The sequence below is a fragment of the Diceros bicornis genome, chromosome 21 (assembly GCF_020826845.1).
Source record: "Diceros bicornis minor isolate mBicDic1 chromosome 21, mDicBic1.mat.cur, whole genome shotgun sequence".
Taxonomy (NCBI): Eukaryota; Metazoa; Chordata; class Mammalia; order Perissodactyla; family Rhinocerotidae; genus Diceros; species Diceros bicornis.
In genome coordinates this window covers 47,536,443-47,564,148 of record NC_080760.1, presented here as the reverse complement: position 1 = coordinate 47,564,148, position 27,706 = coordinate 47,536,443, and the positions used below count along the sequence as shown (strand labels likewise).

General features: G+C 53.7%; 1 protein-coding gene across 3 annotated transcripts in view; it reads left to right on the top strand.

Moving 5' to 3' along the window:
* The window catches only part of LOC131419631 (CMP-N-acetylneuraminate-beta-galactosamide-alpha-2,3-sialyltransferase 1), an 87,961-nt gene that overhangs the window by 39,854 nt on the left and 20,401 nt on the right, over window positions 1–27,706 (top strand). The window contains exon 2 of one of the 3 annotated variants that reach the window (XM_058564971.1): window positions 16,770–16,824. The gene's annotated coding sequence lies outside the window, so the exon portion shown is untranslated. Of the gene's footprint in view, window positions 1–16,671; window positions 16,739–16,769; window positions 16,825–18,918; window positions 19,086–27,706 lie in introns of those variants that run through there. The other 2 variants (XM_058564973.1, XM_058564972.1) reach the window with 2 other exon arrangements.

Genomic DNA, 27,706 nt, shown 5'->3' with positions numbered 1-27,706 from the left:
TAGGCTCCTAGGGGTTAACTAGCAAGACCCCACAGCCACTGAATCACTGTGCCGGGATTTGAACCCAGGCTTTCGGATGCCAGTGCCCGGCTCATGTGATGTGGCCAGCTGTGGTGTGGCGTAAAGAACTCCAGGATCCAGTCAAAAGGCCTGAGTCCCATTTCTTGCTCTGTCTCTTATCAGCTGTGTGGCCTCAGGCAAGTCGGTTGACCTCTCTGAGCCTCAGACCTTCGGCTAAGACATATAGTACATATGACATTGTAGTACCTTCCCACAGGGGCAGTGCGAGGAGATCCAGCCACAGCGAGCCTGTGATGTGCTTTGAAAGTCAGAAAGGACCTGTCTGTGCTTCTGGGTGAATGTGTCACCGTCCCCTTGGCTTTTTAGTTAGGGGTTGGAGAGAGGAAGGTGGGGTCGGGCCAGAGGGAGCCCCTAGGGATGGTGTTCCCACGCCCTCCTTCCTGGGATCCATTTGGGTTTCTTTTTGAATTTAAAAAAATTTTCCTGGATCTGCATTTGCACACATCTCCTACCTCCTCTTCCTTGCTGGCGTCCTAGATTGCCTCCGATTTCTCCCTCTCTGCTCTGGGTCTGAGCCTCTGCACAGGAAATTCCATGTCCTGGGAGGCTGTCTGTGTAAGTCAGCCCTTGAGGGATGGCCAGGTCAGAGTCCTGGAGGCTCCTGCTCTCCATTGGGCTCTGGAGGTCTAGGTACCACTGTTTCCTGGGTTTGGTTTGGTTGGTTTTGTTTTTTTTCTTTTTTTGATAGTATTATTTTCGGATCATAAAAGTAGCCATGTCGACTGAAGAAAATCCTGAAAAGAGAGAAAAGTGTAAAGGCCCAGGGGAAGAAAAATCCTGCAGATCTGCCCATCTTGGAGAGTACCTATCTTAGCATTTTAGAATATTTCCTCTCACTGTATTTCTGGTTCCTGTATTGTTAAAACTGTAATTCTGATTCCGATATCGTCCTTTGTTTTTTCCAATTTAAGGGTATATGTTTCAGCAGATGTTTCCTATGTTATTTGAAAATCTTCGTGAGCATTATTAATGCTGCAGACTTTTCCGTCATATGACAGATACTTGAACGTAACATGATGTACTTGATAATTTGCTGAGGGTGGAGCGTGTTGGAGGTCTCTGGCATTTTGCTATTAAAAATTAACACGATGATAAACCTCTTTGGGCACAATACTCTGTCTGCACGTTGGGCCATTTCCTAGACTAGATTCCTGGCAGGGAATATCGGGGTGGAACCCGAGCGCTTGTGGAGGCTTCTGATGCCCCGCGTGAATGTCCTTCTGTTCTAGATGAAGGCTCTGGCGGACCAGAGCCGGCGGGAACAATGTCTCCGCTGCAGGGGGCTCTGTTTCTGCTGAGAGGGGATCGGGACCCACGTGCTCCGACTCAGAGGGAAGGTACCAGATGGGCCAGACCCCACGTCTTTTCTCCGTTACTTTGAAGCTGCTCTAGGAGTCCCGATGACCTAAATTAAGTTTCACTTGAAGCTGGGACAACTAGCAGTGCTGGGAAGGCAGAGCGTCAGGACACAGGAGCTTTTGCGATGCTGGACGGGGTTCACGTGGAATACAGACAACACAGCGCACGTGTGTGCGCACACACTCGCCACATTCTCCGTCCATCCGCTGCTCCTCATCCTTCCTCACTGGCCTCTGGCTATTGGACCTATTACGCATTTTACTTCTTTGCTGATTCTCTCCTGCGCCTAGAATTGAAGCTGCCTTCACTGTTTTGCTCCCTGCTGTAGCCCTGCCTCCTGGAATATCATCTGGCGGTGGCAGGTGTTCAGTAAATAAGAATGGAATGAATGGTGAATGGGGGAAAATGTAAAGACCCCCTCACAGGTCCCCCCACGGGGTTGTTATAAGTACCAATACTTGACCACGTTCATTGAGTGAGTTCTCGATGTGTGCCTGGCATGTGTCTCCAGATGCCTCCCATGTCACCTGACGAGGTGGCTCTGTTATTGTCCGATGTGTTTCCTCACTCCCGCCACTTTGACATTATAACAGAAGCATTTCCCCACGTTTTTAAAAATTCTTTATGAACTGGAATTTTTCTTCTTTTAACATATATAAGAACGTTCCGGAATGTGCTTGCTACTCTCCCTGACACTTTGGATAGCTCTGGTGTTTACCTTGGAGTGGAACTGCTGGGACCTAGAGTATGCCTCTATGTAACGTGCCCCAGTACTGCCAGCTGGTTCCCCAGAATGGCTAATGTGTCCACCTTCCCGTTGGCGGGGCGTGAGCTTCCCTGTCTGCACACACCCGCCAGCACTTGGCATCACAGTGCCTTCCAATATTTGCCAGGCTAATAGGTGTCAAGTGAGGTCTCATCCTGTTTTCATTTGCTTTCTCTGATTGCTAATGAGACCTCAGACCTCTGTGCCCGCCCTGCCCTCGCGCGGAGCCTCACCCACCCCGGGCTCGCCCTCTCTTCTGCTTGTTCTTCAGGATTCAGCGTAGACATTCGCCCCTTCATCAGGCTCTGGTCCCGGGCCTCTCCTCTCTGCTCCTTCTAGAATAGCAGGCTAAGATAGTGTTTACAGACCCAGCTCTGGAGCCTCACATCAGCAGACTGATCAAAGTCTCCTCCAGCACCTGTAAGCTGTGCAACCTAGACCAAGGGCCTTAACCTCTCAGATCCTCAGTTTCCTCACCTGCAAACCAGGGATTAAAACTGGCACCTCCTGGGAAAGTTTTCTTGAGAATTAGGTGAGATTATTTATGCAAAGAGTTTGGTCCCTAGTGTAGCTGAGTAACGGTAGCTGTTGGGTGGCAGAGCCCTTGCCGTCCTGCCTTGTCATCAACTGCTTACTGACTGGCCCCTGCAGCCTGGGAGGACTCCAGGGTGGGGCTGCCTTCAGTGCTGCGTTCTATTTCCAGCTCCCGGCAGTGCTGGGCAGACAGTCAGACCTTGAAGGAACCATGTCAGCCTCGCTGGAGGAGAGTTCAGCATCAAATGATGGGTTGGTCTAGATGCCTTTTTAAAGTCCCCACCAACCCTGAAATTCTCTAATCAGGAAATTACCCAGGAAAACGTTCTCCTCGCAGGGTCCTGTCTAAGATTTCTAAATGGGGCTTTATTACACACTGCAGGTAATTATAAGAGGCTGCTGCCGTGGCAGGGAGCTCGGCATGGCCTGATGGCTGGTTGGTGCATTTTGGAGGCTATCATCTTTCCGCTGACCAGGGTATCGGAATCCTGGCAGAGGCAGGGTGGTGGGAGGCAGCCCTGGAGGACTCAGCTTCAAGCTGGCGGCCCTCCACTGTCTACCCCACGGGGTGGCAGGTCAGCTTCTCATGTGAATAATATCAGGGAAGTCACGGACAACAGAAGCAGAGGAGACCTTTAGAACATCCAGCCCAGGGGTCACAGCCTCATATGTCTACAGGGGCCCTGTGGGCAATAAGAATGGAAAAAGGCCTGGGTAAGGCAGTAGAGAGTGGTGGGGCCTACGGCAAACTGGAAAACTGACCAGGGTCTGACCCAAGGAGATGGCTGCTGCTCCGCTCCAAGGGATTGTCGCTGTGGGGAAGGTGAGCCCAGGGTTCCTGAATCTTCCCCTCCTTTATCACAGGAAGGCAGAGGTCCAGATTTTTATGTGAAGCTTTCTGATTTTTACAAGTTGCTGCTAGTTCAAATTTTTGTCAATTGCTGTGCAGTGCGGACAAAGCACACTCATGAGACAACAGCTTCTGTATCTTCTGATTTAGCACAATCTTGGGGAAAGCGAGGGATTCACCAAACGTCCCTGGGGAGGTAGTGACCCTGGTGGACGTAAAGCACGATCCTTTGTGGCTGAGTCCGGGCGTGTTGCCTACCACTCTGATGGGCTCTCACCACCGCCTCTTTCCGAGGCAGGAACTGAAACCCAGAGAAGGAAGGGACTCGCTCTGAGCCACGCAGCTTGTGATGGCAGGTCTGGAGGAGGGCTGGGGCTTTGGGACTGTCCAGCCACTGTGCTACCACAAACAACCCTGGGACGGTTTCAGTGAAAGCCTGACTGGGAGCTTGGCACGGGGCAGATTCTGACTCGCCGCCAATCAGCAGGAAATGGCTCGCGCACCAGTGAGCGGGAAGCCGCCAGGCACTACGGCTGCCCGGGGAGAGCTGTGTGTGCATTTGCTAAACTAAGGCTTTCAGTCCCGAAGGTGCAGAGAGCTACTCTGGCCTCTTTGTGGAGGGTCCTCCAACTGATGCCCACAGTCTGATCGAAGGACGTGTTCTGACCCTGAACTGCATTCTTCAAGAGTCTGCCTGGAAAGGCCCAGGCTCAGTGGGGGATGTTTATTCTCCTTTGTGGTCAGCCACAGTCTTGGGGAAATGAACCTGGGCTTGGAGTTGTGAGCAGTTCCAGTTTACCATGTCCTGGCTGTGACACCGGGCTGGCCATTTCAATCATTGTGGCCCTGCCAGCCACAAAGAACTATTGTGAGAGTGTAGTTAAGCAGACAGATCTAAACTGCCAAGGCAAAGGCTAGACAAATATGAACTATTTTCGGTCTTATATTCCTCCTCCCTGAAGGGTGACATTTGAGCTGGGACAGGAATGATAGGAAGGAGTCAGAGCATTCAGCAGGTGCAAAGGCCCTGAGGCAGGAAGGGGCTTGGAGAGTTCAAGAACGGATATGGATGGAGTTAGCAGGACTGGAACACAGAGAGCAAGGGAGAACGTGTGAGGGCAAAGCAGAGAGAGGTGGCCCGGGACTGCCAGGAGCAGGGTGCAGTCTCTGGAGCACAGACGAGCTGCCTGGTATCATGCGAACATCCTCTCCCCTGAGATGGTGGCAAGTAACTGCTCTCTGAGGCAGGCCCTTCTACCAAGGCCAGGACTGTGGGGTGGGAGCACAGAGAATTCCAGAAAATGGAGAAGATAATGCGGAGGGAAAGGACTGATTACCCCAAAGACATCAAGGAGGGAAGGGGTAGGCCATCTGGGCTGTGACATGTGAGTAGGGTTTGGCTGGACAGTGGGAGGGAGATGAATATTCCCGATAGGGCTCGGGATCAGCAGAGAGGCCAGTTTGGAAACGAGCGGTGTTGCTTCTCTCTCTGTATGGAAGCTGTGTGCAAGCCACAGGCCTGAAGAGAAGGCCTGAGGCCCTGGACTAGGAAGGGCAGGGACAGACCTCAAGGGTCTTTACAGGCAGACCCATGTAATGTGTGGACCCCACCTCTCCACCTGGCGCCCCAGGAATGCAGGACCCCGCCGTCCCCCATTCCTTCCAGCCTCACTCATTTGCGCAGAGGTCCAAGGCCCAGGAGAGAATCTCGCTGTCTGAGAATGCAGACGTCTGAGGAGCCCCCAGGGACCCCTGTGCTCCTGTTGTGGGAAGGCAGCCTGTGTGCGACCATCGCACAGAGAGGGCGCACCGTGGAGGACAGGGCTCACCAGCAGGAGACCGGGCAGCGTTAGAAGGAAGAAAGGCGGCCAGAGGCGGCCCTTACGTTCCTGATCGCTGCCATCCGCTTCTGTCCCGGAGCAGGAGGCGCGCCCGCGCTCCGCTCCATGCTCCCATACGGCGGTGAGCGAGGCCATGTGGCTCCCGTCCACTCTGAGCTCGCCTGTGACCCCAAAACCACGATGAAGAGCACCCATCCCATTGCCAGGGAGCATGCTGTCAGGCGGGACAGGGTCACACGGAGAGTGAGCCAGAGGTTGGTCGGTGGTGTCACCTTGGAGATTCCGCTATGTAAGAAATGACATCTCTGTTGTTGGTGTCACTGCAGTTACTGTGCGGTAGAGCCACTCGTCATAGCTTGTTGGTCCCTTGCGTTCCTTCTGTGCGTGTGCGTGTGTGTGTGTGTGGGGGGGGGGTGTCCTTCTCATCTTGTGAGGACACACACACTCATCCTTGCATGTCATGACTATTGGCCAGGGGCCCGATGTGCTACAAATGTGCTTCCTCATTCAACTTTCTTTTTCACTGTTGTTCCGGGAGTTGGATCCCATAGAGCAGGGTCAGCAAGTGTGTTCTGTGAAGGGCCCGAGAGTAAATATTTTAGGCTTCTAGAACCGCACAGTCTCCATCACAACTGCTCAGCTCTGCCGTTGTAGCACAAAAGCCGCCACAGGCAATACGGAAATGAATGTGCACGACTGTGTTTCAATAAAACTTTATTCACAAAAACAGGCAGCCAGCCTGCGGGCTGTCGTTTACCAAGCCCGGCCTTAGGGAAGCTAGCATGTCTTACGTGTTCTGTCTTTTTCTTTATGTAAATATGGAATTGTTGTTTTTGTGAGGAAGATCAGCCCTGAGCTAACATCCATGCCAATCCTCCCCTTTTTTGCTGAGGAAGACTGGCTCTGGGCTAACATCCGTGCCCATCTTCCTCCACTTTATATGGGACGCCGCCACAGCACGTCTGGAGAAGCGGTGCGACGGTGCGCGCCCGGGATCAGAATCTGCCAACCACTGGCCGCAGCAGCGGAGTGCGCACTTAACCTCTGCGCCACGGGGCCGGCCCCTAAATATGGAATTTTACACTAAGCAGGGAACTTGCCCACTCCAAGATTAAAGGGGAAAAAAGCAAAACAGAACAAGGAGAAAAGTACTTAAAAGTGGTAGGAGTGGGTTGTTCTGGACCTGCTGACTGCGTCTTGGTGGGTGGTGAGTCCCCAGGAGGAGACATGAGGGGGCACTGCTGCAGACAGAGGCAATGGCCTGAGTGAGGCCAGAGGCATGGGGCCTGGTGCCCCCCATGCAGCGGTGGACCGGAGGGGGGCTGGCACCCAGAGGGGTTTCTTCTATCCCTGCGCCTCTCCTCTGACCTTTGCCCTCCGCACTGACCTTGAAAAGCGTGTTCTCAGGGGTCACTGGGCCCACTGTGTCTTGAGAGACCTGTCCGGTCAGCCAGCTGGTCCTTGGCCGCCCCAGTGGGACCCCAAGTGAGGACCCCACCTTCCACAGAAGCCACCAGTCCCCTCCCCTGCCCCTCTCCCCCGAAATCTGGACCCTTCCATGGACTGAGTTGTCAGTCTGATCCTAAAGAATCGCATGTGAGTTTTACACTGAGCAAAAGGAGAGTCCTCTACCCTTTTCTTCTGACCCCATTGCAAAGGTGTCCTTATACCCAGTGCTGTGTGTAAGATACGACTTTCCAGTCAAAATGGTAATTCTAAACTGGAAAACCCACGCTGGTTTTGCAAAGGGCCGATGGGGAGATGTGTTGGTTTTCTGGATTTGAAGAGGCTGCTTTCTCCTCCTTTCTGCCGGCCTACCTCCCCCGCCCTCGGCTTGGTCAGCCTGAGGACACACTGCAGAACCCAGGCCTGAGGGCTGGGCAGTCCCTGAGTAGACGCGCAGCTGGCCACGTGACCTGGGAAAGGCTCCTCACCTTTCTGCATCTTGGTGGACTCTCCTTAAGGATGGAAGCGATGATGTGTGACTCTCCAGGTCTGCAGCAAAAGTGAGGGGAGGTCACTTAGGATAGTGTGTCACAGTTGCTGTTAGCTCCAGAGGCTGGCCATGTCTCTGAGTCAGGTACTGACTCTGCCGTCTACTCGCTGTGTGACCTTGGACAGGTGACTTCACCTCTCTGTGCTTGCCTAAATAGAGTTGGATGATAAGGCACCCAATACTAGGTCGTTTGGTGTTTGAAACAAGGCACTTAACGGTGCCTTGTTTGAAACAAGTTAGTAAACGGTAGCTATTATATGTAAAGTTCTGGCGCGTAGTGGGTGTTCAGTAAAGACAGTCGCCCTTCTGTGTTGTTAGATGTGCCAGAACGTTCTTATTGTCCTAATCTTTGCCACTTTCACCGGGACTGCAGATTCCACGCACTTGCACCTCGCCATGCACCGTTAACAAAAGCCCGAGCCCAGAGAACCTTGCTTTTCCGTCCTTAGCAAGCGTTGCCTTGATGAGAATTTTCAAAATGTGTTTGTCGATCTTTTAAAACCCCTGAGGTGAGTATTTATTGCCAAAATGTGCAAGTATTTCAAAAAGATTTAATTCAGGCGCTGGATGATAACGCTGGAGATTTAAAGAGGGAAAATGATGAGGTTTTCCTTTCTCTGCCCTCTATCTGCTGTGGCCACGAGCACTTCTGTTTATCACTTAAAATCTCATTGGAAAAGGTCGCCATGTGTCTGTGTGAATCACCCTGGGGGAGGACTTAGGAAGGAAGACCTGGGGACTGGCCTCCTCAGGTTCCTACTCCATCCTCGTCCGGCCGATGACGGGGTTGCCCTGCGTCCCTGCTGCTCCCGGCTGTGGTGGCCGCCCCTGGGCAGAGGAGGCCCACGGAGCCCGGGCACGTGACACTGTCGGTGACGATGAGAAGATCAGACGCCTGTGCTCGGTGTGCCGAGGTTGCGAGCCGCCTCCCATCCGCTCTCTCACGGTTACTCCTGTTCCCATTCTTCGGAGGCAGAGACAGAGGCTCCAAACGCTTTCAGCACCAGTTTCCAGTAGGCCCGCAAGCACGCGGCAGAAACCGCAGCTGCCTTCAGAGGGCGGCGAGCCCCTCCAAAGGCCCACCCTCTGCCTTGGCTCATCTCTAACTGCATCCGCAGGTATTCCCCTCGCCTCCCGCAGCCCGGGTTTCATTTGATGTGAGACGAAATGAGAGGCGATGAAATATTTATTGGCCTCGTGTCTGATCGGCGCCGTCACAGGAAAGCCCAGAGGAACACTTTGGAAAGCGGAGCTGGTGTTCAGAAGGCCACTAATTGGTTTGTTCACAAGGCTTCGTCTCTGATGTTGAAACATCTCCCGTGAAAGATGGTCCTGGCCTGGGAGCTCCGGTGGGAACAGGGGTGCGGCCGGGTTTCCCCAGGACAGAGCTGACCCAGAGGAAGGAACTCGTAGGGAAATCGTGTGCAGGCTCTCCCTTTGCTAATTTGTTGGGTGACACGTCACTGCCCTCCCGGGGTGACATGATGGGACACTGCTTCCCTCTCTGACCCCGTCCTGTAAGATTATCCCTCTGCTCAGCGCGCTGGCACCACACTGGCCTTCGGGCTGAAGCGACCAGCTCGTTTCTGCCTTGTGATCTCACTGACTCTCCCTCTGCCCGAGCTCCTCTCTCCTTGCCCCGTCTCTGCGTGGCTGGCTCATTTAGGAGCTCAGCCGCCAGCTCTCCCCAGTGCCGCATTCCCTGACATCCACTGGCACGCCACCCCTTTCATTTCCGCAGAAGTGTTTCCCGTGCTCTGCCTGATTTGATGCGTGAGCTTCCAGAGGAGAGGGATTTGCCTTGTTCACTGTTGTATCACCAGCCTCCAAAACAGGGCACTTCCGGGGCCCCAGTGAGTCTTTGCTCGATGACCGATGGCTTCTGGTTGCTCGTTATAAAGCCACGAGTTAGGACTAGGCAGTTGCTCAGGAGCCTCCCTGCTCTTGGAAAAGCTCTCTGAACTCGAGAGCACTGCACTTCCAGGGCTTTCTCTTCCTGACAGTCACTACTCAGACCAGCCTCATGCGGGGGTCCCAGTTCCCTCCCAGCAGAGCCTGAGGCAGGGATTGGGTGCGCGTGGATTACTAGAGGCGCTCCAGGAAAAGGGGTGAGGGAAGCAGGAGAGGGTGGGTGGGGGACAGAGACTGAGCAACCATGTGCCTCCAGCTGGAGTCGACCTTCAACCTGACCCCATGGGAGCCCTGGTGTGCAAAGTGCACCCACCGCGGGGTTGGTCCCACATGGAGGCAAAGGGAGCCAGTCTCATATAGCCCTGGGTCCCCCAGTCATTGCCTGGTGGCTGCCAGGGTGGGGGGGCCAGGGAGTGGTCACCTCCCAGATGAGGCAGCTCCTCTCTGGCTGGAGCAGTCCTCTGGAGCAAGGGCACTGTGAGCTGCTCGCAGCCAACACCCACAGCGGCCGAGGAGTGGTGGCCTGGCCCAGAAAAGGCCGTAGAGCTGGGCACCAACAGCATCCACCCCGCAGGGCCCTGGTGCCTTCCAGGCAGCCTGAGCCCCGCGGAGGAAACGAAAACCTGAAACCTGCCTTTCCAGGTGAAGTGACTCCCAGGGTCACTGGAAGTAACCTAAGGAACGTCCGAGGCTCTTGGTTACCCCGCCGTCCCTCCGTGCCACTCAGGTTTCCTGCTTCTCCTCCAGCCCAGAGAAGAAAAACATAATGGACTTTGTTTTCTTAGTGTACCTACTGTGTGCAGGAACTCATCTGTGAGCTTTGCACATATTATCTTATTTAACTCTCCCAACAACCCCTCGAGGTGGGTCTTATAATCCCGGTGTCTGCAAGATGGAAGCCACGGCCCTCAAGGTAAATTAGCTTGCCTGAGGCCTCACAGCTAGAGAGTGGCAGCGTCAGAACCCCACCCAGGTCCTCTGGGCCAAAGCCTGTGATCCTCCCACTCTCCACACTGCCTCCATGAGCTTGGGTGGGGAGAGAAGAGGCACCCCTCCGTCTGCAATCTTCTGAGCCTCCCACTTGCCCTTGGGGTAAGGCCAAACCTTTGGGCCTGGCTTCCTGAGTGCCTCTGTGTTTTGCCACCTTCCTTCCTATCCAATCCCATCCCTCAGGGTTGCCCGCCACCACCTCCTGCTGTAGTGTGAAGGGGAACTGGATTTGCCCAATACCTGAAATACTCACCCCTGTTTGGGGAGCCCTCACCATGTGCCCAGGCTGGGCTGTGCACTTCATATGGTTATCTTGTGGAATCCTCACAAGAACCCATGGGGTCAGCCCTGTTTTTCTTGCCTTAGAGATGAGGAAAAGGAACTCGGAGAGGTGAAGGAGCTTGCCCCAAGTCTCGTAGCCAGTGAGCAGTAGAAGCGAGGATTGAACCCAGGTTGGCCTGGCCCCATACCCTCTGCTCTTTTCTACTAGACCCATGTTCTCCAACAGAACTTTCCAAGTCATGGCAGTGGTCTATATGTGCACTGTCCAGTCCAGTAAGCACTAACCACATGAGGCTCTGAAGTGCTTGAAATTTGGCTCGTGTAACTCAGGAACTACGTCTTAGATTTTATTTAATTTTAATTAAAAATAGCCACCTGTGGCCCATGGCTGTGAGGAACTGTGAAAATCTTGAGATGTTACCCTACTTACAAGCTGACAAATTAGTCTGCTGGCAGAAGACGTGAGCTTCCTGGATCAGAGACAGAGGACGTTACCACTCACAGCAGACAGGCAGCCTGAACTTTGTGGGGGCCTCATTGCTACTTGCTGCTCGAATTCCCGTGGCTTTCCTCCATAGACCGGACACCGTGATCTTTTACAATGGGCTGCAAGCAAACCTGCCCAAGTTTTCCCCTGGAGGGAGACACTGTCTCTATTATACCGGACGGTGCGCACACCTGAGCTGTGCTCTGGAGGGACGCACTGCCTCTATCTTCCATTCTCCATACATGCTTGAAAAGATGGTCCAGGAGAGGAGCTGTCGGTGCTTCTGCTCCTGAGACACAGAAATGCAAGAGACCCATGAAGAATTGTCTCTCGACAGCATTGGGCAGAACAGTCCTAGACTGTCTGCAGTGCCTACTCTGGGATGTTCCACGTGTGTTTCCTCATTCGCCACCCTCTGGGAGCCTATGGAGCTGGCCTCAGTTTCCCCATTTTGCATATGAGTAAACTGAGGCTCACTCCAATTACATTCCCTGAATGTTCAAATTGTGGCTCCTACCGATTACCCATTACTAACTCTGCCCCCCACCCTGAGGGAAAAAAAACAGAAACTTGGGACGTTTGTCCTCCTTGCTCCCTTTCAAAACTTTACCCTACAAGACTCTGGAGTTCTTTTTCTCTTCTACCTTGTCATAGTCTTCCTATCTTTTCAGAACCAGTGCCAGGCTCACCTCCTCCATGAAGCCCTCCTTGTCCAGCACAGCTTGTGCTGATCTCTCCTGTCTCTTCTCTAACACAGAGCATCCTGTCTCATACTCTGGACCGGCAGCTCTGGAGACCACGCCCGTGCCTTCCCACACCCGCTCTCCCCCGACAGGGCCTCGTGCAAAGCTTCAGGGAAAGCAGACCGACAAACAGGGACCCCCAGAAACAATCCAAAACCCAGCAACTGCTGGTTTATGCCCTGAATTGATTCCACAGTGGACCACCCGCCTCCCGTTCCAGGATCCAGGGAGTGTGTGAGTGGGCTTGACTCTCCCAGAAAGAGAAGGGGAGGTTTTGAAGTGACTCAGAGAAGAGCTTGTTGAATTGCACTGAGTTTTGGTAAATCCACCCACGAGGTCGAGAGGATGGACGTTTGCTTCCCAGCCAGTGTCAGGAATGAGTCTCATTCCCTCCAGAGGAGCGGCATGCGGTGCCATGACGCCTGAGCTGGACGCAGGGGACCAGGGGTCTATTTCAGGGTACAGTGCTACCTGGCCGTGTGACCTTGGGGAAGACACTCCCCTTTTCCAGACCTCAGTTTCTCACCTATGAAGTGCGACTGGAGGGAAAAGAGCAGCCAGATCCTCAAGGAGCCTTCTGCCCTTCCTTCTCGTACCTGCTTCCTTGCCTCTGGGCCTGGGAGAGCCCAGCTTTGCCTTCATAAGAACCGAGTGCCTCTCTGCTGCCCCCACAGCCTGCTTCCTGCTGCCCCCCTGAGTGGGCCCAGCCCCTGCCCTGTAAAATGTAGCACTTGCTTTAAGGATGTGTTGGAAGAGGAGCTCTTGATTCGAATCCAGCTTCACCCTTCAGCCTTAACTCATCGCACCATCATCCTACTTGCCAACCATACTGCATACTTAGTGTCAGGCATTGTGCTGAGAACTTTCTATCCTCTCTAACTGACTCCTTGCAACAACCTTAGAACGTGGGTGCTTTTATCTCTATTCTGCAGATGAGGAAACTGAGGCTTGGAGAAGCGAATCGCTTATCCAGAGCCACAGAGCTGGTGAATGGCAGAGCCTGGGCTGGAAGTCAGATCTCTTGACCGCCTACTCAGTTCTTATAAATTGCATTGTTGTTGGTAGGAGATAGAATAATTGCGAAGGGAACCCTGCATTTGTCAGCTTTGCTGCGTAGCAAACAGTCCGCAAATCTCAGTGACTTACAACAAATGCTATTTCTTACTCACATTACGAGTAGACTGTGGGTCAACCACAGGTGGTCGACTGGCTCGGCGATGTTCCTTGAGTTTTCTTGGTCGAATGTCCAGGCTGAAGGTAGTCACTACTTAGGACATGCCATGCCCACGTCAGAACTGAAAGAGCCAGGCAATCAAATTTAAACCTTCGGCTTAGAGATGGTGCACGCCATATCTGCTCACACTCCGTTGGCCAAGGCAAGGGAGATGGCCAGGCCCAGCACCAACGGAGCAGGGAGCTGTAGTCCTCCCACAGTGAGGGGTGGGGGCAAGGGGCGGGTAATAAATGTTTGCATAATACAGTTGGCCACAAGCCACTGGGCTCTGCAGCCGGATGCGTGGGGCTGACTCCTGGCTCTGCCTCTTCAGAGTTGTGTGGCCCTCCGTGTGCCTCAGCTGCCTCATCTGTAACGGGGGTGGCAATTATAGCCCCGTATCAGGCTGCGAGGGCTGCCGTGACAAAGTGCCGCAAACTGGGTGGCTTAAACAACAGGAATGCATTTTCTCACAGTTCTAGAGGCTGGGAGTCCAAGATCTAGGTGCTGTCAGGGTTGTTTCCGGGGAGGCCTCTCTTCCTGGTATGTAGACAGCCACCTTCTCGCTGTCCCCTACACGGCCTTTCTTCTGCCTGGTCTCCCTCTTCCTATAAGGACGTCAGTCCTAGGGGGTTAGGGCCCCACGCTTATCAACTCGTTTAACCTTAATTACCTCCCTAAAGGCCCTGTATCCCGATACAGTCACATTGGGGGTTAGGCCTCAACATATGACTTTGGGGGGATGCAGTTCAGTCCATCACAAGCCCCTAATCTGTAGGGCTATGGGATGATTTAGTGGGTCAGGCACTTAGGACAGTGTCTGCCTCACAGGGAGCACCGAAGAGATGCTAGGTTGCTATCTGTATTTGGTTGTAGTTTGTCCCACGTTGTCCTGATTGGACATCTCCCCACGATGATGATTCCTCATTCCATTTATCTTTATATCCTCGGCATCTATCTCAATTTCTGGCACAAACTAGGTGCTCAGAAAATATATTTTTGGACTCCTACATAGTCCAACAGTTGATGGGAGCCAACCAAGGTTCGAGGGCCCCGGGCTGTTCTCCCAACTGTGTTACTGACCAGCGTGTGACATTGGGCGAGGCACTGTCTTTTTTCAACCAGGAGGATCCATCACATGAAGACAGAGGTGGTTTTGCGAGCAAAATCTCAGCATATTTCATTTTCCCATGGCCTTTTACACCAACATTTGGGCAATGTTCAGAGCTAAAGTCAACTCAGAGAGGTCCTTTTTTACGAAGAGGTTATTATAAACCTCAAAGTGGCCGTAATTCTCCAACCTCCCCCAGGTACTGTCCCCCACCTGCAAAGCACTGCAATGACCCTGTGTGACAGGGCTGGGCATGGCTGGGCATCGGGAGACCTTCTTCTCGCTGCTTTGTGTCTGGGGAGGTTTCTGCGTCTGGCTTAGGAGTCTGGGCATGTTTTGATCTTGCTGACAGGCGCAGAACCACCAGGCTCGGGGCGACCTCTTGGGATCCCATGGCAGCTCTCAAATACCTTGTGTGTCTGTCTCTCCTTCCTAATTCGTGTTACCTTTCCCACGTCCGGCCTTGCTTAGGAATGGCTGTGTCTGAGGTCGTTTGTTTAGCAGAGGGCTCCATTAGCCTGGGATGAAAAGATCAAAGGATGTGGGGACAGCTGGACTTTCCAAGTCCTCTGCCTGAGGTGGCTCAGCTCAGCAGTATGGGAGAGGAAAGCACCGTGTGAATGTTCTGGGCCTCCTCCCAGTTCACCACTAATTTATTGTTGGCATGATGAATAATTCAATATGTATTGACTCTCTCAGGCTTCATTTCCTCATCTGAGAAATGGGAGCGATGACACTTGCCATGAGATATGCAATGTCTGGCCCAGAGTAGATGATGATGAGGAGATGATGATGATGGTGATGGTGATGACGATGATGACGATGAGGATGGTGATGATGATGGTAATGATGGTGCTAATGGTGATGATGATGATGATGATGATCGTGATGAGATGATGGTGATGGTGATGGTGATGATGATGAAGAAATGGTGATATAATGATATGATGGTGGTAGCTTAGACCTTAGAGAGCAGTTAGCTACATGCCAGTCATGCTTTAAGCACGTCATGTATGTTGACCTTCTTAATCTTCTCAGCAACCCTAGGAGGTAGGCACTATCAATATCCCTACTTTACAGATGAGGAAATTGAGGCACAGTGGGTAAGTGACTCACTGAAGGATGCACAGCCAGGAGTGACAGTCCCCTAGCCACTGCAGGTACAGCCTTGAGGCTCACCTGATGTTAGTTATGCAGGACTGCGTCCTCCTCAAAGCTTCCCTGCATGTGGTGGGGGAAAGGGCATAAGCAATACATGTTGTTTCTTCTGGAAAGGAATTACTTTTGTGTGTGTGTGTGTGTGTGTGTGTGGAAGATTAGCCCTGAGCTAACATCCCGTGCCAAACCTCCTCTTTTTGCTGAGGAAGACTGGCCCTAGGCTAACATCCATGCCCATCTTCCTCCACTAGAAAGTAATTACTTTTAATTAAACTCTTTCGTGATTTTCAAAAATTCCTCCTTTCGTGTTGTTTCCAAGGAGAGTCAGAGGCAGGCCAGGCCCATCCTGGGCACCAACTCCCTCCTGCTGGCTGAGGCGGCCGCTATGCAATGCTAATGTCCGTGGGCCTCCACGTCATCCATCGTTGACGTGCAGAGGTCAGCGAGCTCAGTGCACGGGTGTGGGTATGCTCAGAAGAGAGGGAGAGAAAGAAACCCAGGCCGTCTCGACCATTCAGAAAGTTCTTTTCATGCTTGCTTCCTCAGCACATATACTAAAATTGGAACCATACAGAAAGTTCTTTTCATCCCCACTCCCAGAGGGAAAGCATTTTACACATCTCACAGGTGACAAGAGGGAATACAGCACATGGCTGCAGCTGCTGCAAGCCCAGGAGTTATTATTAATACCCCAGGTGGAATATTATTATTATCATTTGTTGTTGTTGTTGTTGTTGTTGTTTAGGGAGGGCCCGCCCCCCACTCAGCATTTAGGAAGAAATCGGAGACAACAATAACATCTCCCTCATTCTCAGATTTAAGTACTCTCTCCCTTCACAAAATGCCCAGCAGTCTGTTTCCTGACAATTAGAATATTCCGGAGTCAGACTCCCTCCACCCCAACATGTGATCTGGGACTTACCACCAGCCCAGATGCAGGTACCACCTGCACGGGACTCTGTCCTCCGTCATGGGGGAGAGAAAGGCTTCCAGCCCTGCTCTGCTGCTCACCCCACCATGACCCGCCCAGCTCCTGAGCCCGTCTGAGCCTCGGTTCCTTCTGTCCGATGACAGGAGGCTGGAGTGTGCGGTTACACCGTGTGTGTGAAGCGCCTTAACCAGTGCAGGGCACCCTCCGTCTCAGAATTGGAGCTCGCCTGCTCTGGCCCGCTGTCTGGAGCAGGAAGTGGTGTGGAGGTCATGCGGGAGGAGCTTTCATTTACAGCTGGCACACGAGTCCCGAGGCTCGGGTCCCCTGCCGCCCGCCCAGCGCTCTGTAACTGACTGTTCCCCCACACACACCGGGGTGTGGTCCAGGGCTCGGTGGCTTCACGTTAGCACTTAGTATTCACTCCTGAGTCTGGCTGAGCACATTACCGGTGCTCTCTGGTTCAGTCTTCACGCCTGTTCCCTGCGGTAAGTCTGAGTATTTTTTTCTATTTTTCAGATGAAGAAACTGAGGCTCAGAGAGGTTCAGGAATGCCCCCGAGGTCACACAGCTGGTAAGTGGCAGAGCTGGGATTTGAACCCAGCTCTCTTTGACTGCAGAACCTGTGCTCTTACTGGCGCTGCTTTCTCTGCCTTCAACCGTGTTGAGATGATTGCCCCCTTCCCCTCAAGTGTGGGAGACCGGACTTGCTTATCGTATGTCTCCCATTAGCTCCCAGGACACGGTAGGCTCTGCGTACATACACGATGTTTAGAAGGCAGCCCTTTCTGAGCCCATGTGGTCGAGCAGTGTTCAGGAAATGGGATGCTGGTCAAATTGTTGGAAAGTTCTGGTCAACCGAGTATTTCCCCTTTTTGCCACCTTGAAATGCACGAATGGGTCGACCAACACGTACAAATGAGAAATGCATTCTGCGCCTGTTCTAAAGATGAGATGCTCCCTGCGCAGACTGTGTCTATAGACTATTTCGAAGATGGATGTGTCCTTCTTTGTGATTCAGAAAGTAGGACCTTGTCTTCGTGGTGGGAAGGAGGGCAGAGCAGGCGGTGGAGGTGAAGTCCAGCATGGGCCCCCGCACCCCACCCCACATCCAGGTAGGCACCACCATCTGCTGCTCTCTCCACCAGCCTCTCTTCTGCATCCTCGCCGTGGCTCTGACTACATGCATTTTCTCCTGGTCCTGCCGCTTCTCCTGTCCCCTCTCTCCCGTCACCAGCAACGCCCGTTGTCTCCTCTTCCTCATCCTTGACACCCACTCTCTTCATTGCGGAAGATTTCCTAGAACCTGTTTTTGAAAAATCTTTGAGAATGAACAAGCCCGACTTAGTAACATGACCGCAAATAAATGCCTGATTTGATTTCCGAAGTCTCCAGAGAAACCCCAGAGTGGGGGTGGAGGTGGGTGTACATTCTGGGGCCACCAGCACGGACAGTGGGTGTGGTCTGCTAAGGGCTTCGGTTTTCAGACCACTTTAGGGGTGGTGAGGCGGCCCAGCAGCTGGGCTAGTGGTCCCCACCCCGTGTCAACCGGAAAAGCTCGGTTTCAGTAGCTCGTTTCCGCTTGGGTAAGATCCAGTTTAAAGAAAATGTGAAAACCACTATCTAACAGCAAATGTTCATGTCCAGAAATCTGGAAAGCTGTTTCTGGCTCTGGCTCTGCCACATCACACTGTGTGGTGTTTGCCAAGTCCCTTCCCTTCACTGAGCCTTGGTTTCTCCACCTGTACAGTGGGATATGGACCAAATACAGCTAAGCTAGACCCTAGGCTGTGGTTTCCTGGCTGGGGCAGCGGGGAGCCTTTGATGATGCTCATGCAGATTCCTGGGTTGACAGGAAAGAGCTGTTGGGGCAGGGAACTGAGAAGGGGTGTTGTTTGATAAAAACAACTCCATCCTCTGTGGGTTCCCCGGTCAGGACAGACCCAAGCCACGCACACCCCTGGGTTCAGGAAAGAGCCCCCCGTGGCTGACAGAGGCCATTCCACCATTCCAGAGAAGTCAGACTCTGAGGCTCCAGGCTCTCCGGGAAACAGACCCGGGGACCCCACGGAAGCGCCAGGTGCCTCCCCATGTGCTGTGCACCCCACATCCTGCCCCAGCCGCACAGGAGCCCCGCAGGCAGGACTCACACTTGCTTGTACCGCTCTGGGCGGCTGTACAGATACTCTGTGGTTTTGCAGTATTTTTGGCTTTGTTGTTTTCGCAAAAGCCAAAGGAAGTCTGTAGGCCGAGCTGTGCCTCGCCCTCCCCGAGGACGGCTGAGCGGCTTGGTTGGGGACAAGCAGAGCTCAGCTGGGAGAGGAAACCTCCAGACACAAGGTCCAGAGGTCAGAAGGCACCTGCTCTGAGCTGCACCCTGTCCCGGGCCATTCATGGGCAGGGCTGGTCTGAGGTTGTCGTCGTAATCATCTCATTTTCCATAGGAGGAGGCAAGGTCCAGAAATGACCAAGACCCCCCACCTTTCACTACGCACAAACCAGAATGAACCTCTGCTCCCTGAGCTGGAGCACTTTTCCCTCTGCCTTCAGTCCACACGTATTTGAGGGGCTACCACTGTTCTCAGCAGGGGGACACAGCAGCAAGGGACCCAGATGAAGTCCCTGTTCTCCTGGTAGGAGGGAGCCAGACAGACAAAGAAGGAATTCAGTATACAATGGAGTGTCATTTTGTGGTTGTCTGTGAAGGAAAATGCAGTGGAGCAAGGGGCTAATGACAGTGATGCTGTTTTAGGCTCATCCGGGAAGGCCCCTCCAAGGAGGGCATTTGGACAGAACCGTGAATGCAGCGAGGGAGCAAGCCATGTGGCTTCTAGGGTAAGAACATTCTAGGTGAAGGGAACAACATGTGCAGGGGCCCTGGGGCAGGGAATTTGCTTATTGTACCATCACACTGTTTGATTCTGATTCTCCCCCACTCTCCCAGCAACATGGCTACTATTCATCTCGAATATTCCCTCCATCTGTCACCTCCAAATATCTAGGGGTGTGGCAGACAGCAGTGGTTGTGTAGCAAGAAAAATCAAACAGAATTAAATGAGGCAGATGGAAGGTGTATCTCTAACAGGAAATTACTTGTCTCATTTCTTAATCCTCTTTGTACAGTTCACTCTCGGGTGACATTTAAAATAGGTTTATATTCTTGCTTTGCATGTATTCTCGAAACGCATGTTCAAACCAGTTCTATGAGTTTTTAGCGCACTGTAATCCACTATTTCAGGCCTATCTTCGCAAGCAAGGCAGGAACCTGGATTCCAAAACCACAGAAATAGAGCAAGAAGTCGTGTTAGGGCTGCACCACTGACTCGAGTTGACCTCAGGAGGGGAGCTGCAGCAGCAGAGCTGGGGGTGGGCTGGGGCATGGCCATTAGCAGGCTGGGACCTTAGGCAGGCCCGTCCCGTCTGGGGGCTCAGTTCACCCTGCCATCTGATGGCGGTATTGATGCCGGACTGGCTCCTGCTGGACAGCTCATGGGTCGGGCGTGCTGGAAGGGACATGCTTTGGAAGTTAGGGCCCCAGGTTCTCTCTTGGTGCCACCAGACTCATGTAGCTTGGGCAAGTCAGGTCCCTTCCCTGAGCCTCAATGTCTTTACCTGGAAAAGGAAGCAGAAAGGTATGGGCCTCCCTGCCTTCCTCTGCAGTCCTGAAGTGCCGCAAGCCTTTGCCTCCTAGGCAGGCAGCAGCCAGGCACGGGGAGGGAGCCTTCCGGCAGCTCTCCTTTGATTCTGTGGACCTGTGGCCCTTAGCAGAGAGACGCCCAATGAAAGGGGCACGACCTTGGTGGTCCTGCCTCAGGCATTCAGATAAGAGCTTAGGGCGGTCCTCACCTCTCCCTGATCTGGGACCCGTGGCTCCAGAGCCGGAAGCTCATTTCTGTGAGCTTAGGAACGTCTCTCTTTCCTCAGGGCCCTGAAGGACTTATGAAGTCTTCCATTAACTGAATCTCATTCAGCTGGAAAAATAATAATCAGAAAGCAGTTCTGCCTGGTAACCAGCCTGTGGGCTCCTTGAAAGTGTCCCATAAGGAATGCTCAAAAAGCTTCTGTCCCGTGAGACTCAGAGCCAGCCCTGCCTGCTTCCTCCCCAAGGAGCAGGCAGCCTGCTGGTCGACCAGCAAGCCCATTGTCCATCAGCGTCACTGCGTTATCCATCTGTCCATCTACCCATTAGACAGTCCACATGAGGGGCCGGGGCCAAGGGCACCATACCAGGACACAGAACTAAATAAGGCAGTCTGTGCCCTCAGTGGCAGTTCAGGCTCAACCCGCCCACTTTCTCCATTTGGTCGAATTCCAGAGAGTGCATGGCTGAGCTCATGCGCAAGGTCACAAAAACGCAAACATTCAGAAACTTTCACCTCTCTACATTGTCTGATTTGCCCGATGTCTGCCCCAAATTCATAGGCTTTACACGTTCTGTGTTTACTAGCTAAAACTAACGTCTCTCTCTTCAGTGAAATCAGATTTTCTCCTGTTCAGTTCCATTCATTACGTCCGAGCCTCACCTGAATTCTGGGGGAAAGGGGAGGAGAGGGCTTCAGGGACGTGTTCGTGGGAAGGTAGTACTTGAAACGTGAAGTTCACTGGCCAGGAGGAAGCAGGAGACAGAAAGGGGCTCCATCAACAAGGGCGTTTCATTGATAATAACGTACTTTAATATGTGGAACGTGGAACAGCACAGGTGTAAGGTCTGGAATTTGACTTTATTCTACTTATGAGCTAATAAGTTAGCCTGTTAGTGTTTCATGGACGCTGGCGGAAGACAGGAGACTCCCGGGTCAGAGACGAGGGCCGTTATTACTCACGGCGCAGCCAGCAGCATTACAGTCAGGTCTGTGTTGGCTCCCTTCACCCCTGAGGCCACGGGAGCCAGGCAGATGGCCCAGGCAGACGCCTGCACGTGTGCTGGGCTGCAATACAGAACAGGAACCCTGAGCTTGGAGAATCCACCGTTGTGTAGCCAATATGAAGCAAGCCACTTTTTTGCCCCAGAGGGAGACTTTCCCTCATGTTTCATGATTGTTTACGGCAAACACAACCGTGAAAACTGACCCAGATAAAGAGCGGTCAAGGCCTTTTATTCTTAGCCTGCTCAGAAATCACGTATGAATGTGGGACCCGTGGAGGAGTGTCTCCTAACAGTAAGTCGGCATTGAAAGTCTGGATTTGAATCCCTGATCCAACACCTGCTAACTGTGAGATTAGGCAAATTGCAATCGCTGGGCTTCTTTTAACCTCAGTTTTCTTTTCTGTAAAATGGGGATGATACCCACTTTCAGGGGATTGTTAAAGATTGTGGAAGAGTACTCTTCTAGGAGCATGGTGGGAAACAAAACACAGTCTCTGAGCTCAAGGAACCTAGTTTCATGGAGAATCTTGTCAGCTATACACAAGGATATAATGTCGGAAAACAGAGGCAGGGGAAAATGCAGAGGGTGATACACACCATGATTCAGAGATACAGAAGGTTCAGAGGCAGTCTCTCCAAGGGGCTGAGATTGACCCAGCACCCCAAGTTAAGTAGAGGGGATCTTAACATCTGTGGGAAGAGCATTCTGGGCAGGGCAGATAGCCTGTGCAAAGGCCCTGTGCTTGGCATGCTCATGGGAGAGCACAGGGGCCAGTGTGGCTCAAGCAGGGTGAGCACAGAAAAGGCATAGAGAGTGGGGCCAGAGCGTAGGCAAGGAGCAGCTCTTCTAGGAGGGGGATGCTTTCTGGGGATGGTTCATTCCAGACGCTGCTCGTCGTCTGGGGCTCTCACCCATCTCAGAACACAGGTGGGTGCTGGGCTCCACGTTAGCGGCCAGGTTGATCCTGCAATCTGAACCCCCCTGCTGGATATCACCAGAGGTTGTTCCCCTAACCCCGTCAGGAGCCTGTGGATGCCCCCGTGAAGCATTAGAGTTAAAATCTCCCCATGGAAGTCGAGGGACCTGAAAGGAAAGTTATCTCTCTAAGCCACACGTCAACTGTCTAAACCTCGGCCCCAGACCAGCCGGGACTCCAGCCTCCTTGGCATAAGCTCTTTAGAACCAGCGACAGATCCCTGAGGCGGGGGTGGAGTGGGGCTTTCACAGTTCTGCATAGTCTTTCCTCTGTCACAATCGAGGCAATCCCTTTTGTTACTGGGGCAGGTGTCAGCCTGGACGGGCATGCTGTGCGACCCCCTAAACGCCTGACCACGTTACAGGCTTCAAAGGTTGTATGGATGTCTCTGGACTCTGAATTTAGCACCCTCAATCTACACACATAAGAAGCTTTGTGGATTTAAATTCCTTTTGTGCAGCTCAAAATATGAAAACACATCCAGCACCTTCTCATATGACCCTAATCCGAGTTAATCGTGTTTCTTGGGGCGCTTCTCCAGCCCGCCCCTTCTGAACCGCGGTCTGTGCCTCAGGGAATCTGCATCTCCTCCTCCAGCTCCCCAGCCCAGGAGCAAGCCAGCGGTAGTGGGGTGAGAAGAGAGAAGAGGAAGATTAGCAAGCACGGGAAAGGGTCCTCCCAACCTGCCAGCGCTTCTTGGGTGTGGGGACATGGGCAAAGGGTGAAGTCAGTGCAGGAAGGAGTGGGGAAACTGAGGCCCCAGTGGAGACAGGCTTCCCAAGGCACCAAGATGGAGACCGGGCTGCTCTCCAGGCTCCAGGGGGCTTCGTGTGCACCCCCCTCCAGTCCAACCTCTATATGCCAGTTGTGTCACTACCATCTGCTGCTCACCAACCATCAATGGCTCTCCATTGCCTTCATCCCAAAGTCCATGTTCCTACAGACTTCCACGACCTGGCCCCCGCCCATCGTGGCCACTCTGAAGGGCTCCCTGTTTTCCATGACTCTATCCAGTCCTCCATCTCCATCGCTGGAAGCTGCCTGGCTTACGCCACCCTTCCACTCTCCCCTGTGAGTGCCAAAGCTCCCCTGTCTTCAAAGCCCATCTCCATGGCCACCTCCTCCACAGAGCCTTCCCTGTCCTTCAGTTGTTACCAACCTGCCACTTCCAAATCACTGGGGCCCTTGGCGTTCCTCCTTAGAGGTGTTGGTCCCTCACGGGCAGAGTTGTATGTATGAACTGCCATGTGCTAGATCCTGGAGCTGGGCCAGCCGGGCTTCACTACCTAGTGGTGGAGAGAGACCCGCCACCTGGTGTGTTCAGTGAAATATTATAGGTGTCCTCACAGGCCCAGGTGAGAGGCCGGGCAGTGTAGCATCGAAGAGCAGGCTCGGGGATCAGCCCCAGCCCTTCCTAGATGTGTGACCTTGAGAAAGCTACCTAAGTCCAAGGGCCTCAGCTTTCCCATCTGTAAAATGGGGTTGATAGTACTACCTCCCCCATTGGACCCTGGGGAGTCCCTGAGAAGCTGCGTAGCCTGGGGATAGCTCAGCCTCTCAGAGCCCAGCCTCCTCCTCTCCTGCAGAGCAGAGCTAAGGGTACCCACCCCAGAGATCCACTGGGTGCCTTGCCAGGTGCCCGGCCCAAAAATGTGTTAGATATTGACCCTGCAGGATGGGCAGACTGCACGGACAGGGTGGGGAGGCGGCTGGGGCTGCCAACCAATCCAGAGAGAGACAGAGAAGAGACTACTAGTGGCCACCAGGTCTGCTTAGAGATGTTCTGTGGGCCTTTGTCCACAGGAAAAATAATGAGCATTCTCTGATAGCTCGATATTTAAGTCTAGCGGGAGTCAGAGAGCCGATGAGTGAGGCGAATCGCTGGCAGAGAGGGGCCCAGGAATGGGTGGGGGTCAAATCACATTCCCCACCTGTAGCAGCCATGGGCTAAAGGGGGCTTGCCCTGTGGCTCCCTGCTGCGTCTGCTATGATCCTGTAGGAGGCAGTGCTGGGGAGGTGGCTGGTGGTTGGCACCTGGGAGGCTGGGGCTGGGGCTTGTTAGAGCGCCCCCTAGTGGGACCTGGAATTTGGTGAGCCTGGAACCTTGTGGTGCCCAGGGGGAGCCCAGGTTCTGTCCCTGCCATGGGCCATCTCAGTGGCCTGAGCCTGGACAAGAAGACCTCCTGATGGGTGAGTTCAGGGCAGCAGTGGGAGCAGGGTTGGGAGCATTCCAGAAAGAGCAGCTACTGGAGGCGGGAGGGGAGCTGGGGCTCAGGGGATCCAGCTGGCTCTAGCCAGCTCTTCGTGCCAATCCTCTGCGGCTCCCAGAGCTGTTCCTGGAGCAGCTTGGTTCCCTGGGGTGGGAGGCAGGGCTGCCTGCAGGGCACCCCTCCAGGGGGTGCCGCTTGCATAGACTTTGGAGTTATGAAACTGGCAGGACGGTGAGGCCTCCTTCAGCATCCTGGCAGGATGCAAATGATGCCCTCACAGTGGGCCACTGAGGGCGGTTTAGTGGAGGGTTATTCACAAGGGCGTGGTCTGGGGTAGGGAACCCACAAGGACAGTGTGGTTCCTGGGGATGGAAACAGTGGGGTGTTTCCCCAGCCCTAGGCCGAGGACGGAGATAGACCTGGACTCCAAGACAGAGCCAATGACAGGAGCAAGAGGCCAGCCCATGGCTGCCCCACAGGGAGGGGGCCAGGGTCACCCCACCTCGGTCTGGTTTCTCCCTACAACCTCCTGCCTGCGTTCCCATGGGCCAAACCCCCCAGAAACCAGCCAGCAGGGGAGCCCATAGATGCAGGCCCCAGGGCCAGCCCCTGAGCACAGAGCATCATGGGAAAGGTGGAGGGAACGTCTGGAGGGAAACCCCCGGTGCCCAGTTCCCTGCCTGAGCCCCCCGAAGGTCTGGGTGCACTCCTTCAGCCCGCCCTGGCAGGCAGGACCAGGACGTGGGAGGTGGCTTTCTGTCGGCCCTGGCTTTGCCTCCTACCAGCATGATGTAGGCAAGCCATGACCCCCCTGGGGCCTGATCAGGAGACGCCACTGCTTCACACCCTGCAGGGGCTTCCCAGGCTCCCAGGACGGGGCCCCAGCCCTTATGTGGCACCAGACCCTGCCTGGCCCAGCCCCACCCGCCAGCCCCATCTTGCGTCTTTGTCTCTGGGTTTCTGCTCCACTCGACCTTCTCTTTTTCAGTTCTTGTGGACTTGCCTGCCCTCCCCGACAGGCCTTTGCACCTGCAGCTTCCCCTGCCTGGAGGTTCTTGTCCTCTGCCTAGTTACCTGTCCATCCCACAGGCCTCAGGCCATTACCACCTCCTCGGGACATCCACCAGCTCCAGCCTGTGCCCACTCCTCCGTAGCTGAGGTGGCTGTATCAGGCAGGGTTCTCCAGAGAAATACAACCAGTAGAATATACGCACATGTATATTAAGAGATTTATTTTCAGCAATTGGCTCATGCGATTGTGGAGCTGGCAAGTTCAAAATCTGTATGGCAGGCCAGCAGGCAGGAGACTCAGGCAAGAGCTGATGTTATGGCCTTAAGGATAAAATCTGTCGGGCAGGCCAACAGGCTGGAAACTCAGGCAAGACTTGATTTCTCTGTTATAGTCTTGAGGCAGAATTCCTTCTCCGGGAAACCTCAGTTTTTGCACTTAAAGCTTTCAACTGATTGGACAAGGCCCACTCACATTATTGAGGATAATCACCTTTATTTAAAGTTGACTGGTTATAGACGTTAACCACATCTATAAAATACCTTCACAGCAACACCTGGACTAGTGTTTGACCAAACTACTGGGCACCGTGGCTTAGCCAAGTTGACACACAAAATTTAACCATCACGGCTATTGTAAATTTTTTGTGTAATTTCTTAATAATCTCAGCGTCGGCCCGACTCCATAACATTAAGTTTCAGGAGGGCAAAGACGAAGGTCATTTACTTTGTCCGAGCGTTGTTTTGTCCGGCACTTAACAGAGCGGCTGCTACATAGCAGCCCCCCATAAATTATTGCGTGAAAGAAAAGTAGCAACAGAGAGACTCTGCAAAGGGGGTGCCCGTGTGCAGATCAGAGGGTGCTGCCCAGACGAGGCGAGGCGTCTGGTGCAGAGTTACTGGCACGTAGTCAGTGTTCATCTCCATGCGTGTCCTCCTTCATCTAAACCCCACCCCCATCCCCACGCCACACACATGTACCTTCAGTTCCTCAAATTATGATGATACCAGGACAAGGCACAATTTTCCTAGTATTCATACCAACGACCATTTACTGAGGGCCAGGAATTATTCTAGACACTTTCTGTATCCATAAACCCTTAGCATTGCTTCTGATGCATACTAAATATTCACTACTCTAAATAAGAATTTTATAATGTGGTGGCTCTCTGTTATAGTCCCCAGGGAAAGTGACTGTCAGGGCTAAGTAAGTATGCATTAATGTTTTAGCTCAACTGAGTCTGGGATGAGCAGGGGCTGCCATCATTGTCCCATTTTGCAGATGAGGAACTGAGGCCCAAAGACGTGGACTGAGTCCCGAGGTGGCTCCGTGTCAGGGCTGGACTGCAGGCCGCTGCCCAGGGCAGGGGCTGTTTACTTAGTCCCCTGGGAGGCACAGGGAGGAGAGAGGCCTGTAGGTCAGCGCAGTTGCTGGCTGGGTTAATTAAGGACCTTCTTTTTACTCTGTGGAGGGGAGAAGCGGCCACCCTCGACTCCTGTCACCCCTGTTTACATCTCTGTGGCGGGGCCACCTCTCAGGCCTCACCTTGCCGTGGCCAGGGTCCTCTCGGGTGAGATTTTGCACAAGGAACTGGGTCCGGCTGCAGCCGGGGCTGGTCCTTCCTGATCCGGGAGGAGAGAGGCATCGAGCGGGTCCAGGTCCCGGCTGGGCCGAGGGAACAGGGCTGCCAACTTCGTGGTGACCCAGCGGGTGGAGCTGAGCTGGAGCCACAGACCAGGGAGAAAACAGAACAGGAAAGAAGGGCTCCTGCCCGCCCCCGCCAGGCGCCGCGCTGCGCCGCACGAAAACCCTGTCGGTGCTCACACTGCCGTCGCTGAGTGGGCATCCTCACTGTCCCTCTCCTGCAGTTCAGACGCCGGGCGCAGGGCAGACCCCAACCCTGACCCGACAGCGCCCGCTGGGCTCTGCCTCGCCTGGAATCCCGCCTCACCACCTCGCGGGGGAGGGTCTGGGGCCGGAATCTACAACTGTGGGCCTCTGTTCCCGCCTCTCAAAAACGGAGATGGTACCCAGTGCCAACGCCTCGACTGGTGTGGGCTCAGGCAGTTTGATCCACGATCGTGCTTAGAACAGGGTCCGGCAGAGAGAAAGCCCTCCATAAATGTGGGTATCCTTATTGTTAATAGATTAATTATTACTCCATGCGGCCAGCTCGGGCAGGGACGCTTTTTAACCTCTATTTCATGGACGGTGGCCTTATAGCGCAGGCAGCCCCTGTAGCATCCCTGGGTCACACTGCAAAGGGCCCGGTGCCTTTCGGACTCTCCCTGCAGGGCCCCGGCCCAGGCCGCAGCAGCCGGACCAGCTCCTGGATCTCTCCACGTCAGGCCTCAGCGGGCTCTGTCCCCGTTCCGTCTCAGCCATGACGCCTT